The sequence below is a fragment of the Colobus angolensis genome, unplaced genomic scaffold (assembly GCF_000951035.1).
Source record: "Colobus angolensis palliatus isolate OR3802 unplaced genomic scaffold, Cang.pa_1.0 Scaffold184, whole genome shotgun sequence".
Taxonomy (NCBI): Eukaryota; Metazoa; Chordata; class Mammalia; order Primates; family Cercopithecidae; genus Colobus; species Colobus angolensis.
In genome coordinates this window covers 3,420,005-3,438,227 of record NW_012114977.1, presented here as the reverse complement: position 1 = coordinate 3,438,227, position 18,223 = coordinate 3,420,005, and positions in this window count along the sequence as shown.

Sequence of the window (18,223 nt, the reverse complement as noted above, 5' to 3'; positions counted from 1 at the left end):
GAGCCAGGAAAAGCCTGCCAGTCCACTGAAGGTTCTAGGAAACCCTGGGGCTTGCAGCAGGCCACCTACCTCTCTCTGGACCCTAGGAGCGGCCAGCCCGGGCATAAGAGCTGGGGCTGCTCTGGGCTTTCTTTCCCTTTGAGAGCCACATAGAAAGAGGGGAGAGAGGGAACTGAGATGTGATTTCTCCTCCTGGCCTCTGGGAGGCACAGGTCTGGGATGGGGAAGCGGGGTGGGCAATGGCAGGAAGGAGGAGGCCGGACAAGACATAGCTTTGGGTCGTCTGGGAAGAGAGGCCAGAGCTGGGATGTTTGCTCAGTGGCTGCTGAGCTCTGGCTCTTGTCTCCACGAAGACAGGGGGATCCATGGGGAGCGGCACTTGGCATCTGACTGGCAGGAAGGCAGGCACCAGGGGCCAACTGGACCTGTCCTAGCTGATGAGGGTTTTCTGATCCCCGTTTGCTCACCTAGGTGGACACCCTTGCAGCCCACCTGCTCCTTCCCCAGATGCTGAGACAGAAAACCCAGACGGACAGACACCCCTGACCCCTTTCACATCCTTCTTCCCTCCCTACCAAACAGCCTCTTTATGGAACGTTCCACTCCTCCCCTCATGTGGGAGGACCGCAAGCAGAGCATGTGGTGTGTGTACGCGCTGTGATGGGTGCCTGCGAGAACATATGTGCCTGAGTGTGAAATCACACCCTCGGGGGCCTGGGATCAGGGGAGGGAAGGGCAGTCCATGATGCCAGGTGCCCTGGCCTCGTGCCGGCCTCCACAGCAAGCTCATACATCTGGAACATGACGGCCCCGCCCCCATGGCCCAGACAGCATCTGGCACAGGATATTGGCTGTAACACTTTCGGTTTATTGGCTGTGGTGCCCTGGTGTGGCTGACCGGCCACTGGGCCTGAGAGAAGCCCTGTCTTGTTTCTCCATCGCCTCCCCATCAGCTTCCCACAGCGGCTCCTGGGGGACACACACAGACACTTGTGCCCCAGGAAACTGGGGGGTGTAGTGGGGGCTCAAAATAAAACCAAATCGAGGCTGGAGCAGGGGTGGGAAATGAACATCATTACAATGAAGATAATGCCCCCGGCGATACACAATACAGCGTGTAGACACAGGGATGGCAACGGGGTCCTGCTGACATTCCTTCTTGCCACCAGGCAGGGCCCCCCAGGAGAGGAATGGTGACTTTGAAATGTCTCGGGGAAGCTCTGCTCCCCGGCCCCAGCCCCTTGCTGGTCGAGGGGTTGTGGGGAAGTGGCTTATGCCAGAGTCCAGTTCCCCGCACCTCCTATGGACAGTCTCACCGGGCCATTGGCCCTGCAGGTCCTGGGGCCTGGGGGAGAGGCATGGTGCATCGCCTTCCGCCCACCCCCACTGTCCAGTCTAGGTGACCAAGGGCAGCAGGCTCCGGTCCCCGCCCCTGTTCAGGCAGTGGTCACTTCCTACTGTGGAGTGTGTCCTGGAACTTGGTGCTGGTGTATCGCAGGTGGAAACCTTTTTTGGTGATGGTGTCATCTGAGTGGAACTTCACCAGGACAGAATCCCCCGCTGAGTACACCTCCTCAGGAGGCTGGCAGAGAAAAGGGACGGGGTAAGGTGGAGGAAGAGGGGCTGGGGCTGCTTTCCTGTCTCCCCAAGATCCCCGGCTCTGAGGGGCAGGAGGCTCCCGGGCAGCCACCAGATTCTCCCCACCCCTTGAAGCATGGGGCTTCTTGCTAGTTTAATGAGGAACCTGCAGAGGGGAGAAGGCGTGGGCTGAAGAGAACTAAGTTCCTGTAAACCCAGCTCTGCTATAACTACTAACTGAGTTGTGTAGTCTCAGGTAAGCCACCTCCCATCTCTGGGCCTCACTTCCCTCAGCCACAAACAGGAGTAAAAGCTCTCTGCTCTCCATGCCTAGGACGAGTGCTAGGGAAGAACAAAGGAGCGGACTGATGTCAAAGTATTTTGCAGAGGGAGGGGTTCTTTGAATGGCATGACTTCCTGCCGTCCCAGCGGACTCTTAGGGAAGACAGCACAGCCACTTCTCTGCTGGAGTGTGAAGGAAGTTTTGGGGGGAAGCACAGTGTCCTCCAGACCTGGACTCTGCCGTCCTTACACCTCGCCCCGCCTCTCCTCTGGCACCTGGCCAAAGTCTGCTCCCAGGCCCTTCTTAGATGCCTCCTGCAAGCCTGCTGAGTGAGGTCAGCCTGCAGAGCATCGGACGTCAACACCCTGGCCTTCCAGGCGCAGAAGAAATCATTTCTGAGAACCTTGAGGACATTCCCAGTAGTTGTGCCAGGAGGCCTTGATCCTTCCCCAAGTCCCTTTGGTGGACTCAGCCTGGGGGAGGTCTCTGGAAGAAGACACCTGAGGACATCTGATTTCGTGTGTGATTCAGAAGAAAGAGCAAAGAGGGGAGGGGACACTAGCCTGGCAGCCAGGGGACACCAGGGCAGCCAAGCTGCTTCAGACTCCACCTTGTCCCAGCCCCTGCCAGCCACACGAGGGCTGAAGCTCTGCTCCTGGGGAAGGTTTGGCCAGTGCTGGGTCCAGCAGCTGCTGCAGCTTCCAGGAGCTTTAACCCTTCCTGGGGCACCCAGGCTGCCTGGGACACAGCCATGAGATAGGCAGGGGGCCAGGGAGGTGACAGGAGGGACAGTGTGTTTGGAAGTGCATGCAAGCGGGTGTGCCTGCGTGTGTGTGTGTGTGTGTGTGTGTGTGTGTGACAGAGAGAGAGAGGGTGGTGGGGGGGAAGAGAGAGAGATGGGCAGGAAGAAAAGTCTGTCTCTTTGAAATCCTCAGGAAAGGACAAGAAAAAAAAAAAAAAGAAGCTGCAAGCTCTTACAGGGAGGAAAATAAATCCTCCACATAAGGCTGGCCCATGTCCTTAGGTAAAAGCCCATCAAGGTGACTTTTGCTCATTGCCTCTGAATGTGCCATTTTATGGACCAAGAAGCAGTGCCCAGGGGCCAATGGGACAGCAGCAGGAAGAGCTTTGGGACAAGCTGGCCCCTCACCAGGAGGAGAAATTGGCAGAGGAAATGAAAAGGGTATTTATGGCTCCAGCCAAAGGACTGGTGAGGGCCACTCCGCTCAGGCCCCCTGTCCCCGGCTCTGGTACCAACCTCTGGCCCCCATTCCAGGCCCTGGTGGGCTGCCTTGGAGGAGGGGTAAGGAAAGGAGGGACAGGGGCAGCTCCATCCCCTGCAGGCCCTGGCCAGCTGGTTCTGAAGCAGGCCTGGGTCAGAGGCCACAGGAACCTCTAGGTTGCCCAGAAAGGACTGCGTTTCCTAGGTCGGGGTGGGGCAGTATCTTTGAGCAGCCCCAACCAGGCTGGGCCTCTGGGCTCCCACAGAGGGCCACACGCATGCTGCACTCAAATTCCCGGGCCTGTGTAGGCGCTAGGTCTTGGGGATTGGGACAAGAAGGGTGGAGGACAGTGTGGGGCATGGGGCCAGGAGGGCAAGGGGCAGGGGCCTCACCCCTGAGCCACAGTAGCGCCCCAGCCTGGGGGCTGTGCTGTCGTAGCCGTCGAAGAGCTCCATGTAGTCGTAGCCGCAGTCAGTCTCCTCCTCCACCTCAAAGGTCTGGAACACGAGCTCCACGCCGTAGCCTTCCTCGGCCACGATGACCCACTCACAGTCCACACCCCCAGGGTAGTTGTTGTCGCCAAACTGGGCGTGGGAGTAAAGGTCCTTGGTCTTCACATCTGCCCGTACCTGGCCCCCGCACTCTGTAGAGGACAAGATTGGCCACCAGCCCTGAGCACCGGAGGTGCCAGGCTCCATGGCGCACCGTGCCGAATCCTCACGGCAGGAGGGAGGCCTAGACGAAGGCCACATGGCCAGTGATGGGTGGGTGAGGGTCTGGCCCAGAACAGTGCTCTGCTGCCCCATCTCTAAATAAAGGGACCTTGGCCCTAGGTTGAGGGGGACAGGCGGTGAGGCTCGCTGAGAGGAAGGCAGCGTGGAGCGGCGGCACGAGGCACCACACACTTTGTCTAAAGAGGACATTGCTCATTTGCTCCAGCTGATGGCTGTCATGGAAGAATGTGGGCCCAGTGTTGCCGCAGTTTCCATTTTCAAGAGAGAAGCCGTACATCTGGGTTTTATATGAAAACCCCTAACTTTTAAGCGTTGGCTCACATTTAGAAAAAACACAGCCTGGGCCAAACATAGCAGGTCTGAGGGCCAGATGGAGTTCCAGGCCTCCAGTTTGTGACCCTGTGCTGGGAGGGGCAGAGGACAGTGCATGGGGCCACCCTCCTCCCCAGGCCCTCTGGCCTCTGTGCACCTGGCACTCAGGTCTCCCTAGAGGAGGTGGGGAGAGGGCCGGGTCGGGCTGGGTCGGGGACTGAGTTGAAGGGGAAGAGGAGAAGCTGTGGACCATCAGCTCTGGGGATGCCCTGACAGGTGGCTCAGGACCCAAGAGGAGACTGCAAAGCTCCCTCGTGGCATCCTTGGTCTGGCACTCAAGGCGTCCCCCTGGGCTCCAGCCTTTCTCTGCAGCCACATCATTCCCACAACCTGCTGTCCTCACACACCTGTTGCTCCGGCCAAACCAAATGACCTGCTGTCACCTGGGCACACCCTGGGCTTGGGCTGGGGTTGCGTCTCTGCCTGGGTACCTCCCCTTGCCTTGAATGCCTCTGTCAACTCATGCCCAGTTAGGCCAGGGTACCTTTCTTCCTGCCTGGCTCCCGCTTGGACTCATGCTGTCACGGGCGGTGCCTGCCTTGTCTCTCTCCTGGACTGTGAGTTTCTAGTATGGGGTTGGGAGCAGGGGTGAAGGACTCATGCCTGATTCAGGTCACGTGCCCCTCAGTTCTCTCGCAGAGGGGAGCTCAGTCCATGGCTGCTGAATAAATAAGCAAGTGAAAGCCGAGCAAGCCCCTCGAGGGCTGGGATCTTTGCTTGGTCTGTTTGTGGGACCTGCATTTAGGATACAGCCTCATCAATACTACATGTCAATAAGTATTAGGCCGGGCATGGGGGCTCACGCCTGTGATCTCAGCACTTTGGGAGGCCAAGGCCAAGGATCACCTGAGGTCAGGAGTTTGAGACCAGCCTGGCCAACATGACGAAATCCTGTCTCTACTAAAAATACAAAAATTAGCTGGGCATGGTGGCGGGCTCCTGTAATCCCAGCTACACAGGAGGCGGAGGCAGGAGAATCGCTTGAACCCAGGAAGTGGAGGTTGTAGTGAGCTAAGATCAAAGCACTGCACTCCAGCCTGGGCAACAAAGCAAGACTCCATCTCAAAAAATAAAAAATAAATAAAAATAAAAATAAATAAATAAATAAATATTGGAGAATGAATAGAGTATATTTCAGAGTTGGTGTGTGGCTGGGCTGCTGCAGTGGCCAGCATGCTCTCAGGGGGACCTCTGGGGGCCTTCCTCTCTCTCCCTGAGTTCCCTAACCTCTCCTGCCCGTCGTCATCACTGCTGTCCTAATCCCTAACCACATCCTCCTATCCCTGCCTCCCAGGCCTGGTTCTCAGGACACAATGTTTGCATTGCCCACACCCCCGGCCCTGGGTCACAGGGCTCAGTCCCTCTATGCCTTCATACCCGCTTTGTAACCCCCGACTCTACCCCTGTCTTAGAGACCAGGCTCAGTGAAAGCTCCCACAACCAATGGCAGTACCTGTGGCGTGGGAAGCCTGGAAGCCCTTTCGCTGGACCGAGTTATCTGAGTAGAAGCGCAGGAACATGCGGCTGCCCGTGGCCAGGACGGGCTCAGGCTTCTTGCTCCCACAGAAGCGGCCGAGGACGGGGGCCTTGGCGTCTCGCCCGTCGAACACCTCCAGGTGGTCGTAGGCACACTCAGGCTGGGACTCGATGTCCATCTCCACGAAGGTCTAGGGGGATGAGGAAGGAGCACAGATTAAAAATTTGCCTGGAGGGCAGGTGGGGCGAGGACGGGGGCCCCAAACCTAGGCCTCATGGACATCCATGGGAGCGGCCACAGCTGGGGATGACGATGAAGGAGGGCCCAGGAATAGGGCAAAGGCAGGGATGCCCCTAACTTATACTGGGAAAAGGGCTCCGTCCAGGCCAGACTTGGGGTCTCCTGGGGATAGCAGGCCTCTGGGCTCAGCCTGCAGCCTGTGTGGCTTTGGGCAGTGCCTCTGACCGGGGGTGGCCACACCACATAAGGAGTGGGAAGGGGCCCCTTACCAGCTTGACCCGGTGCCCGGGGGTGCTGGAGATGGCCCACGTGCACTCCTTCTTGCTGGGATACTTGTCAGGCCAGTTGGGGCTGGTGATGGTACCACTGGTGGATGTCACCTTGTGGTCACAGCCGGCTGCAGGGAAGCGAGTGACGGAAGGGGATAGAGAGGGACCCCAAGCTCCAATGCCTCCTGCGGGGAAGGCCCTTCCCTCCTGCCCCCCTCCTTCCTTCCATCTCTTGTCCCACTTATGAAATGGATGGCAGGCAGGCATCATTTCTTTTTCATAAGGTTATCTGTGTCCGGGGAAAATCTGGCTGCTTGATTCCTACGAGAGCCTTGAGTGAGGCCTCGCATGGTGGCACTCATGAAGCAGCCATCGCAGGCTCCCCTGGGCAACCCCTGGACCTTGTAGGTATTGGGGCACAGTGGTCACATCACCTGTGCCTCTCCATTTTTCTTTCTTTTTTTTTTTTTCGAGATGGAGTCTCGCTCTGTTGCCTAGGCTGGAATGCAGTGGTGTGATCTCTGCTCACTGCAACCTCTACCTGCCAGGTTTAAGCGATTCTCCTGCCTTAGCCTCCTCAGTATCTTGGATTACAGGCGTGCGCCACCATGCCCGGCTAAATTTTGTATTTTTAGTAGAGATGGGGTTTCGCCATGTTGGCCAGGCTGGTCTCACCACCTCAGGTGATCTGCCCACCTTGGCCTCCCAAAGTGCTCGGATTACAGGCGTGAGCCACTATACCTGGCTAATTTTTGTATTTTTAGTAGAGACAGGGTTTCACCATGTTGGCCAGGCTGGTCTTGAACTCCTGGCCTCAAGTGATCCACCTGCCTAGGCCTTCCAAAGTGCTGGGATTACAGGCATGAGCCACTGCACCCGGCTGACCTGTGCCCCTTCTTGAAGCTGTCATCCACTGATCTCCAGCAGCCTGGACAGTCACAGGGGACTTTGACACCTGACTCAGTTCTCCCCACCCCCACTCCTGCTACCCTCCCAGGTGAAGTCAACAGATACATAATGGTCCACCCAAGACAGCCTCTCAGTTCCTTGAGGGCTTTGTCATCATCCACTGTTTCTCCACATCACAAACACATCACCCCTCTGTGGCCACTTCCTGTTCCTTGGGGTGCTCAGGACCTCACCTTCCTGACCATGGTCATTCGGCTTCATTAAAATTAAAAAACAAAAACAAAAATGGGTTCTCACTTTGCTACCCAGGCCGGAGTGCAGTGGTGCGATCATAGCTCACCATAGCCTTGAGCTCCCAGGCTCGAGTGATCCTCCTGCCTCAGCCTCCCAAGTAGCCGGGACTACAGGCCTACCACCTGCGTAATTTTTTTCATTTTTAGTTTTTGTAGAGATGGGGTCTCACTATGTTGCCCACGCTGATCTCAAACTCCTGGTTTCAAGTGATCCTCCTGCCTCAGCTTCCCAAAGTGCTAGGGTCACAGGCATGAGCCACTGTGCCCGGCTGGCCTCTTAATTTTAGAGAGACCTCCAGGGTCTTGATCTTTCTATTCTCTCCCAGTATTTCCTCCTCGATTGACTTAACTGACTGCAGGGCTGACCACCCAGCCTGCTCCTCTGCACCCTGCGTGGCCTTGCATCTCTGGCTCCACACAGCACCATCTTAGAAAACCCCACCTGTGGCTCCAGCCTCACCTGGGCCCCCAGACCACTTGATACTCTTTGGATTTGGCCTTTACCAGCTCCATCTCTCACCTCCTTAGTAACTGCTGCAAACATCCAGCCCCCTCCTCAAGCTACTGTGTCAGCTCCCAGTGGTAGACCACCTCTCTCCTACCTCCTGAGAAGGCCAGGGCCCTCCACTATGAATGGTTTCAACCTCCGGACTCCGACCTGCAAACCCACCTGCCCTGCTGCCCTGCAGCCTCAAGTGTCCCTCCTCCCCGTCAGGATGGACTGCCCTTCCGTGAGCTGCAGCTCATTGCTGCTTACACCTGGGAACCCTCACACCACAGATGATCCAGCCTCACGCTCTCCCTCAGCTCTGCAGCCTCAGAACCTTCACACATCCTGGAAGAGCTCTCCCAGGCCCCTCCAGCTACAGCCCATCCTCTCTCCTTTTCTTTCCAGCTTGCCTTCCGTAACACTTGCTACGGCCACTCTCACTGCAGATCTCCTCAGTCCACCGCAATCTGACTTCTGCCTCTGAAAACCATGGCTTCCCCGACTCGATTTTTTTTTTTTTTGTGGGGGCGGTGGACAGGGTCTTGCTCTGTTGCCCAGGCTGGAGTGAAGTGGTGTGATCCTGGCCCACTGCAACCTCCGCCTCCTAGGTTCAAGCAATTCTTGCACCTCAGCCTCCCAAGCAGCTGGGACTACAGGCTTGCCATGTTGCCCAGGCTGGTCTCGAGCTCCTGAGCTCGGGCAATCTGCCCCCTTCAGCTTCCCGAAGTGCTGGGATTACAGGCATGAGCCACCACGCCCGGCCCAAACTCAAATTTAAAAGCTGATGATCATTTTTCATGATCATGTCATCGGACAGGTTTTACTCGGGGAAAGAGGCGGCCAGGCACTATGGCTGATGGGGAAAAGGATGGGAAAGATGCAGCACGAGAGCCCCGAAAACAGGGCCCTCGCAAGTCCCTGGTGGAGGCAGGTGAAGCTCCTGTCTACCCACACTTGAACCATGAGCTGTCACTATTACCCATCGGTGAGTTCACACAGCCCCCTGCCCTCCCTCTTTGCGCTCTGGCCTTCCATGCCCCCTGTGTTCCTTGCACGCCCATGTCTCTCCCCAGCTAGGCTGCAATCTCCATGGAAACAGAGGGGCTCCTGTCTTGAATTCCCTACAGATCTTTGCAAAGTGCTGGGTCCTCTGTAGGAATCAGGAAATGCTTACAGATCTGTAATTAACCTACCACCTGAGTAAGAAACCACACGTGCTTCTAAGGTGAGTCAGCAGATGGAAAGGTAAACAGTCCATCTTCTCCAGGAGCTTCACCCCTGTCCTGGCTATCTTATGGATTCTGTTCTTTATCAAACCATCTTTTGACACAAGGGAGTACAGAGGCAGAATGCAGTTTAGACAACATCAGTATAAGGTCCCCTCTAGCTAGTTCCATGACTCAGGAACTGTGTATTTGGGAAGCCTGAGGTCACAGGGTTGGAAGCCCTCGACTGTCCACTGGTTCACTGTTGAGGTCTTCGGTTCTGTGTCTGCTTGTGAGCAGCGCATCTGTTTATACCTGGGTTGTCAACCTAACCAGGGTAGGAAGAATCACTTGCCAAGCATGGTGCTAAGGGCTCAGAGCCATGTCTATAAAGCTTAGTACCTTGCAAGGTAGGCATCATTTTTATTAATTTTAGTTTTTGAAATGGAGTCTTGCTCTGTTGCCCAGGCTGGAGTGCAATGGCATGATCTCGGCTCACTGCAACCTCCGCCTTCCAGGTTCAAGCAATTCTTCTGCCTCAGCCTCCTGAGTAGCTGGGATTACAGGTGCGTGCCACCACGTCCGGCTAATTTTTTGTATTTTTAGTAGAGATGGGGTTTCATCATGTTGGTCAAGCTGGTCCTGAACTCCTGACCTCAAGTGATCCGCCCGCCTTGGCCTCCCAAAGTACTGGGATTACAGGCGTGAGCCACTGCGCCTGGCCTATCATTTTTTATCATTTCATGGATGAGGAAACTGAAACACAGAGAGGTTGAGTGACTCACCCAAAGTCACACAGACGTTCAGTGGTAGAGGCAAGTCTATGTTGTGCTGCTGGGATTGGACATACCCAGCAGGCAAGGGCCACAGGGGAATCCCTGACTTAGAGCGGGCCTGTGAGGTATCAAGTCCCAGGAGGTATTAGGGGATACTAGTGATACCCTGAGAGCTGTTTTTATTTTGCTTTATTTATTTATTTATATTTTTATTTATTTATTCCCAGTCTGTCACCCAGGCTGGTGATGCCCTGAGAGCTGTTTTTATTTTGCTTTATTTATTTATTTATATTTTTATTTGTTTTTTCCCACTCTGTCACCCAGGCTGGAGTGCAGTGGTGTGATCTCGGCTCATGCAGCCTCAGCCTCCCCAGACTCAGGCGATTCTCCCACCTCAGCCTTCAGGGTAGCTGGGACTATAGGCGTGCACCACTATACCCAGCTAATTTTTTGTATTTATTGTAGAGATGGGGTTTCGCCATGTTGCCCAGGTTGGTCTTTAACTCCCGGGCTGAAGCAATCTGCCCGCCTCAGCCTCCCAAAGTACTGGGATTACAGGTGTGAACCACTGCACCGGCCTATTTTACTTTATTTTTAGTTTAAAAACCTGTTTAAAAATAAAATAGAGACGGGGTCTCACTATGTTGCTTAGGCTGGTCTTGAATGCCTGAGCTCAAGAGATCCTCCTGCCTCAGCCTCCCAAAGTGCTGGGATTACAGGCATGAGCCACCGCGCCCGGCCTAGAGCTATTTTTAAATGTGTGCAGGGCTTCACTGCCAGGAAGGCAGCGGCCCTGTTCTGAGCATCCCCAGGGGTTATACGTGTGACCGATAATGGTAACAGATGCCACTGTGCTTGCGGTGAGCCAGGCCCCGCTTGGGGCATGTCAAGCTCCCAATGCCCCTCTGAGGTGGGTACTATTATTATTATCTACCTTTTACGCAGGAGCAAACCGAGGCACAGAGAGGGTAAAGAGTCACCCAAAGGCACACAGCTAGCGAAGCAGCAGGGCTGGGCCAGGCCACCTGGCTCTGGAGACTGTGCTCTTACCCACTATCCTTTCTTGCCTCTGTGCCAGTAGGAAGTCACAAAGAGACTTGGACATGGTTTTAAGAAGCGCAAACTAGAAAAGTCTGAAAATGAAGCCTCGAAGCAGCCGTCTGCTCCTCCTCTCCTAATGTGGGCAACAGAAGTGAGCGTGTGACATTGTGGGAGGGGGAACGATGGGGCCTCAGAGATCACTCGGGCCCCAGAATCTAAACGGAGGCCGACAGAGATGACCCGCTGGCCTCCACTGCCAGCAGCGGGTCCTTCAAGCCCAGACGCCCCTGGCATGCGGCCCGTACCTTCTTTGCAGTCGTGCTTGTTGTCGTGGAGGACGAAGCCACTGCGGCACTGGCACTCATAACTGCCGAACGTGTTGACGCAGTCCTGCTGGCAGCCGCCGTTATCCTTGGAGCACTCGTCCTTGTCTGCAGGGGAGCAAATAAGGGCAGACGCTGGGTCTGTGCAGGGCTGAGGTCTGGACGCCCCAGGGGAAGTGGAGGCCTGGCTGGGCTTTCTCCCACCGGGACAGAGCAACAGCCGGCCAGAGCTGGCCAGGCCAGGTGGTGGGGAGTGGGAGGCCAGGCGACAAGGGGGTCCAAAGGGGCACTGCGTCCAGCAGGACCAGCTGAGCGGGGCCCAGCTGTGGGGAGAGGAGGATGGGGGGTCCGAGCGGACCAGCATGGGTCACCATTACCTGCTTACTGGACAGATGGACAAGTGGAAAAACAGACACATGGACAAGCAGACTGCAAGAGAAAGGAGCAGGACGCAGGGGTCCCTCTTTTACTTCACAACAGGAAATGTCACAGACACCATCAAAATGGGAGGGGGTAGGGCACGGGGAAGGGTCCCCGGTCCACGGACGGGCACCGTGGGGAGAAGAGAGCACCAGTTCTGTCCGGCCAGAGGGAGGTGGGCCGGAATGGCAGAGTGGAGGTGGGGGGTGGGTGGGCACCGAAGCCCCCATCCCATTCCGTCCAAGGTGAGGTTCCTGAGTAACAAGGGGTCCGGGAGGCCTGGCAGGCCTCACTGGGGGGTCCGGTTTCTTTTCTGCACTCGGAATTTGAGCTGGTGGGGGCGTCCCCGAGGGGGCTGCAGAGCTGGCCTCTTTTCTGAAACGAGAGAGAGAAGGAGAACAGGGACCAAGGGGTGGGGGTGGAGGGCAGGGACCAGGGAGGGACAGCAGTGAAAACCAGACCCAGGGCCTCCCAGATGGGTCCGAGGGCAGGGTGGGACGGGAGGGCAGGCGGCCATACATGCGGGGTGGCCATGTCTGGGCGCAGCCAGGGCACGGACGGCTGGGTTAGCAGGGGCAGAAGGCACAGCGACGGGACAGAGACAGAGCCTGTGGTAGGAGAAGGCCTGGAGGGACGGCACGCGTAGCCCACTAGGTGTGCATTGCATCAGGGAAGGAGAGAACTGGGGAGTCGTCGGTGGAGGGGAGCAGTACTTGGGAAGGGCTGGGAGAGCTCCACTCTGGCTCTCATTCAGGTGGCAACATCTACAGAGTGTGTTAGACAGACACACACACTCACAAACACACCTGCAGACCCAGTGCATGGATGTACTGTTACCCAAATGTGGCAACACAGGTCCTGGTCCACAGGCACACACATACGTATGCACACGGTATACACTACCCACATACACACAGACACACAGCTCCAATACACCATGCAAATGCAGATACAGACACAGCCAACTACACACACATCCTCACTTGCCCGCCCAGCCCGTGTACAGGTGCATACAAAGAATACACACTCTGCACTCCCACCTATGTGTGAGGAGGCAGGCATAGATATCAACGCACAGACAGGCACAGACACACCCAGGGACAGGACACATTTGCACACACAGGTGCATGGACACCTAGACCTGGATACAACGTCACGTGTAAAGGCAGAGATGTAGCTCATTAGCAGATGGCTCGCAGAGGGGCAACGGCCACGTGTCAGAGACCCACACATACACTCACACGACAAACACACAATCTGTGCCCCAAAGCACAGAAGTGCACATGGTCACGGGTGTGTGTGCCACAGCCGCATACACTCAGGTCTGTCTGTGGTCACTTGGGGGATGGTGTGCATGGCATAGAAGCAGGCATATCCAGGGAAGGTGAGGGATCCCAGTGGACTCCCAGAATTCCCGAGATGAACCATGAGGTGGAAAGATGCCTGCTGGCATTGAACTGGCCAGGCGGGGATCTGTGCAAGAGGACCTATTCCTGATCCCCATCAGGATGGGGGCCCAAGGGCTGGAACATCAGCTTCCAGAAGGCCCTGCTTCTCCAACCCATGACCAGGTAGGCTAGACCCCGAGGGGCCACAGGAACCCAGGCCAAGAGGTGGAGTCCCCAAGTCCTTCTCAAGGGTTCTTGCTCAGTTAACACATCAGAGGGGGCCTGATCAAGAGCCCTCCATGAGCTGCCTTTGAATCAGCCCTTCAGAAAATGTGGGGGTGAAGGGCACCCTGCAAGCCATCCTGGGGTTCACTGAGGACATCTCCAGTGACTGTGCTAGAAGCTCTGGGGGGCCCAGCTTACAGACTGAGCAAAGTCTTCGCTCCATCCCTTCCTCACATGTGTGCCCTAGAAACCTAGCCCAGTGCCTGGTACACAGCAGGGGTAAAATTACACCTGCCAAATGCAAATGGACAGGTAAGTGAACGGCTGGATGAATGAGTGGGGGAAAGTGAGTCCTGCTTCAATGTCCGGGGCAGGAGTGGGCAGCCTCACCTGGGAGCTGGGGGGAGCAGGTTGCAGGGGGGTGGGGTGGAGGAGGTGGGCATGGGCCCAAGCAAGGAGGTGGCACTCACCCTACAGTGCCCAAATGCCCCGGAAGGTGGCAGGGGTCAGACTGAAGGTCTTCAGGCTCTTTCTTCTCCTTCTTGGCTTAGGGTCTCCTCGGTGGGTGTCCCAAAAGTCCAAATAGCCCCCCTTCTCGGGGGCCAGAGTCAGATGCCCCAGGCCCTGAGGGCTGAGCCTCGATGCCCCCAGTGGGGGTCCTCTGCAGGTTTCTTGTGCGATGGGGCAATGTGTGTGCACATGTGTGTGCGTGTGGGCGTGTGTGTCTCTGTGCAGGGCTGAGGGTGGGGCGGGCATAGTGTCGACCGGGGCATGGGGGTAGAGCAGTAGCTCCAGGCCTGACAGATGTGAGTGTCGGTCCCCTGCCCCCTCCAAGACTGGAGCAACAGAAGGTTGAAGAAAGAGACGAGAGTAAGCAGGTAATGGTTTCCCGGGGCAGAGCCTGCCCCTGAGCAAGTGTTACATCCTCTCAGCCCTCTGGCGAGCACCTCTTAGGAGTCCCAGGTGGGCACAGGGAAGGAAGAAATTGGCTTGGCATGGGGAGGGTCTCAGCAAGCGGGGGCTGGGGGTAGGAGGTCAACGGGCAGAGCAGGGTGGCTGGCAGTGCCAAGCAGGGAGCCAGTGCAGGGGCAGGTGCATGGCATCTAGGGGTCAGGCAGGGGTGCAGGGCAGCCACAGAGGGGGCTTGAGGATGCAGGACCCTGGGCGAAGGAGGGGAGAAGGAAGGCAGCATGGACTCAGCCTTGGGCATCCTGCCTTCCTGTCTATTCCCTGTCCACCCCAGCAGGCAGGCTGGGAGTGAGGATCCATGGGCCTGCTCCAGTCAGACCCTGACCTCTCTCTCTCCCCTGCTCCACTCCACTCATGCCCTTCACTGCATGGGCCTGGGTCCTGTTACCTCTGGGGACCACCAGCTACCTTACAGCCTCACCCCAGGGTGAAGGGCTGAGTGATTCACAAAGAAGGGGAGATCTCCTGGACCCGGAGGATCAGCTCAGAGAGGCTGGGCCAGGGGCTGCTGATCACCATTGAGACCACCCAAAGATGGGGCCATCAAAGGCCCAAATGAGGCCAAGGGACTGGAGCCCAGGCCTTAGGTGGGGCAGCTGTCAATCAACATGTGCTAATTGGATCTGAGTTCCTGCCCACTGGCTCAGCGGAGCCCCAAGGCTTTGGTATTGAAGGAAGCAGGTGACTCATCCTTCTCCTTTTTAAAAAAATTTTTAGAAACAGGGTCTGGAGTGAGTGATGAGATCATTGTTCATTGCAGCCTCAAACTCTTGGGCTCAAGCAATCCTTCTATCTCAGCCTCCTAAGTAGTTGGGACTACAGACACACATGACTACCCCCTGCTAATTTTAAAATTTTTTATAGAGATGGGGTCTTGCTATGTTGTCTGGGCTGGTCTTGAACTCCTGGGCTCAAGTGATCCTCCCACCTCAGCCTCCCTGAGTGCTCGGATTACAGGCATGAGCCACTGCACCCAGCCACGACTCATCTTTCTGAAGGCCCCAGTATGAACCTATTTGGCTTATAGAGGGTCTGACTAGAAGTCCGCCACTGCCAGAAACTCTGCCCCACACAGTCCAAGGCAAACACCTGCCTCTCCTCCATCCACCCATGTTCTTGAACTGCCTGTTCCTAGGACCTGCCCTCTCCCAGGCCTTGGCTTGTACAGCTCCTGACACCTGGAATACCCTTTTCTTCGCTTCTGGGCGCTGATTTCTGAATGCTTATATTCTACCCATCCTCAGGGCCCAGTCATTACAACCCTGAGGGCTCAGGAATAATGGGATTTGGATATCCGAAGGGCTGGCTTGACGAGGGAGAGAAGTGGTGGGGAGCAGGGGGCAGACTCTGCCTGCCTGGCACCAGGGAGGGCTGGGGAGTACAGGGGTGCAGGGGCAGGGAGAAAGGGAGCACTGTTCTCCGAGGAGAGGCGGGGCTAGGAGCTGGGCAGTCCGGGGATACCTGAGAAGAAGTGGGCCTTGAAGCCCTTTTTGGACACGGTGTTGTCGGACTTGAACTCCACGCGCATGTTGTTGTACTGGGAGGTGATGACCTCCGGCTTCTCAGAACCACAGAACTTGCCATGCAGCTTGGAGTCGGCTGTGAGTCCACTGCGCACCTCCACGAAGTCGTACTTGCACACCTGCAGGGGAGCCCAGCTCCAGGCCTGCCTCCTCCAGGAAGCCTCTCTTGACTACTCCCGCCCTCGGGAAGCTCTCTGCTCTGCACATCCTTTAGCCTTGACTTAGCTGCTCCCCATCACCGGATCCTCCTGTGCTCCCCAAGCCAGCCCTAAGCCTTCCCTTGCTCCACACCCCTCCACACTTCCTCCCACTTGCCACATGTTCCCCCGCCCCCTTCGGGGCCCTCCCTCCTGTGTTTCCCGAGCTGAGAGCAGTCTCTCCTTGACATTTGCAGAGTGTTTCTGCTGGGCCTGCTCTCGGAGGACACGAAGCAGGCATCGAGCTGAATGCCCACGCCTCACAGCTTCCTGCCCCACCTCAGCCCCCGGTGGGCACTTACATCATTGCCCTCTGTCTCGAAGAAGTCAAACTGCAGGGAGATGCGGTACTGGGTGGGGGCCACCAGCTGCCAGATGCAGTTCTTGTTGGGGGGGTACTCCTTGGGCCAGCCCGGGCTGGTGATGGAGCCATTGAGCTTGGTGAGGAATCCGCCACAGGCAGCTGCAGGGACAAGGAAGGTGGCATCATCTGCGGGGAGCCCCTGCCATGGGAAAGGGCTGAGATGTGGGCTGGGAAGCAGTAAGGAGAAGACGGGGAGCCTGTGGACTCCCCAAGGCTCAGGGACCTGTGTCTGGTCCCTCTGGGGCAGACGGGAGGAGGCAGGGTGGGTTCGGTGTCTTCAGGGGTGAGCCTGTAGGGAGGAGTGGGGGAACTAAGGGGTCATAAGTATGGCCATTTCTATCTTCTCTGCAAATGAACAGGCCAAGGATCTGCCAAGAGGGAGTGAGGGGAGTAAGGGGCTCAGGGAAAGCAGTTCAGGGAGGGGTGGTCCTGGGAGGTGCAGGAAAGGGAGCGGCTCAGGGGCACGGCAAGATTGGCCTAGTGAGCTGGAGCCATTAGCCTCGGAGTGCTGTCCCCGGCATCTCAGGACCATGCGTGGAGAGGCGGAAACAGTGCCTGTCCCACAACGGGGCTTCCCAACCTGTAGATCATAACATCCTGCTGGGTGGTGATATCAGTTAGCAGGTCAAGATGGGCATTTACAAAAAAACCCCAAAAAACCACACAGGAATGAAAAAACAAAACAAACCCAAAGCCAGAATGCAGCCTACAGGGGGACAGTGTGTTCTTGGGGTTGCAATGTGACATTATTTTTTATCCATGAGCTATGAAAAGAGTGTTGGGGTATCCGTCTAGCTTTTCCAGGAAGAGGTCTGTCCAAGGGCATAAGAAATCTTGGCAGTGACTCAGGCCTGTGACCGCAGCACTTTGGGAGGCCGAGGCAGGAGGAGTACTTGAGGCCAGGAGTTTGAGACTAGCCTCGGCAACAAAGTAAGACCCCCATCTCTACAAAAAAGTTTTAAAAATTAGCTGGGCAAGGTGGTGTGCGCCTGTAGTCCCAGCTACTTGGGAGGCGAGGTGACGGATTGCTTGAGCCCAGGAGTTGGAGGCTGTGGTGAGCTAAGACTGAGCCACTGTACTTCCAGCCTGGGTGACAGAGCAAGAGCCTGTCTAAAAAAAAAAAAAAAAAAAGAAAGAAAAATCTGGGCAGGTGGGCTGGGGCCAGGGAGAGAACAGGGTCGGAGGCAGTCTGGGAGCACTCACCCTCACAGCGGCGCTTGTCTGGGGCCAGCTCGTACCCGGGGTCACAGCTGCACTTGTAGCTACCCAGGGTGTTGAGGCACCGCTGCTCACAGCCCCCGCGGTTGGGCCGAGAGCACTCGTCCACCTCTGTGGTGGGAAGGAAAGGGTGTCACAGACCCCAGGCAGGGGACTGGTCGCTCTTCCCACCTCTGCTTGGGAGTCAAGTCCAGGGTCCCTCATGCTTCTTATGACCACCCCTCACCCCCATTCAAGGGAAGAAGTTGGCTGTGAGCCTCACTTGTCCACTCAGCCCCAAGACCCACCCAGCTCCCCAATGGCTGGAACCCCACAGAGGGACCCCACAGAGCCTTCCTTCTGAGCACATGGACGGGGCTGGTGTCTCTCATGTGCTGTTCCTTGACTAAGGACCCCTCTTTCATTTCTCCATCAATCCTTATGTGAAGCCTGTGGCGGATGGACTGTTACTGTGCCCATTTTACAGATGAGAAACTGAGGTTCAGGGAGAATATCTTGCCCAAGGTCACACAGGTAAAAAAAAACCTCCAACTGCCTTTTTTCCTCCCTGAGTCCTACAGCAGGTCCTGCCTCTAATCCACATTGGGGGACCTCTTCTCCCCAGCTAGCCCTGAGCTTCTTAAGGGCACATCCCTGGGGTCTCACTGGCATCCATATGCCTGCTAGAGTCTCCGTGTTGAATGAGTGAATGAAGAAGGAATGAATG